The sequence below is a fragment of the Orycteropus afer genome, unplaced genomic scaffold, assembly GCF_000298275.1.
Source record: "Orycteropus afer afer isolate SDZICR_OR568_19922 unplaced genomic scaffold, OryAfe1.0 scaffold01475, whole genome shotgun sequence".
Classification (NCBI taxonomy): Eukaryota; Metazoa; Chordata; class Mammalia; order Tubulidentata; family Orycteropodidae; genus Orycteropus; species Orycteropus afer.
In genome coordinates this window covers 87152-88232 of record NW_006923062.1, presented here as the reverse complement: position 1 = coordinate 88232, position 1081 = coordinate 87152, and positions in this window count along the sequence as shown.

Genomic DNA, 1081 nt, shown 5'->3' with positions numbered 1-1081 from the left:
TGTAGTTGTGTCTTATGATGACTATTGCTATCTACCACTCAGTTAGACAAAAATTACAATTGAATAATCATCAAAAAACTCCAAACACATGGAAAAAAAAATACACCATGTAATCACACAGGTACAGTGACCAAAAAAAGAAAAAGGGAAAAAGAGGAAGAAAAAACAAGAAAATCTATAATATCTGGGGATAAGGCAATAAGAGAAAAAAGGTAGAGAGAATAATGAAGCAAAAAATAGGAAAAATGCAAAAAGAAAAACAAGGAATGCGGTTAATCATGAGAAAAAAAGAAGATAAAAAAATTGTAACCAGGAACAAGGAAAAGAAAAAAAGCTGAAAACTAGGACCTGGGAAGGGGAGAATAAAGAATAATAGTAAAAACGACAAAAGTATTAATAATAATAATAATAGTTTTAAAACAGACAAAAACAAACAAACTAAAAAGCAGTAAAAAGAAAAAGAAAAAAAAAAAATCAGGGGAGGGCAGGGCAGGACACCCAGGTTCCATCCAAGCACATAGAATGGGATGGAGTGTCTGTGGGCCCAGAAGGTGGGTGGGAGTGGGGGATGGCCACACTTGTGTTCACCAAGTGGATGTGGGGTATAAGAGTAACAAGGGGAATGTCACACCTTTTCAGTTGTCCAGATCAGGAGTTTCCTTGGGGGTTACTGACAAATAGAACCTGTTCTTAAGCCCCTGGAATCTGTGAGAGTGCTGTCTCTTTAAATATCCAAAACGGTGAAACCACTTGTAAACCTTCAAAATGGCTGCACTCTCTGGATCGGCAAAAGTCCACAGCTCAGCCCACCTTCCACTTCACTGCTGCTTCACCTTTTATTCTCCAGCCACCAGGGCAGTCTTCCATGTAGTCCCTGGCTAGCAGGGCTGATTTTTAGGTTTAATCTTAGGTCCTACCACCACTCAGCAATATCCTAACTGTCTGTGCCATCAGGATTTCTCAGGATCTCTGCCAGACCGTAGCTCTGTATGTCTCCTTTTGTGGTATTTTCATGCAAAGTCTTCTGCTAGTTGGGGTTTAGTCCACTTCTATGTCCTTCCCTTCAAGGATCCAGGGTCCA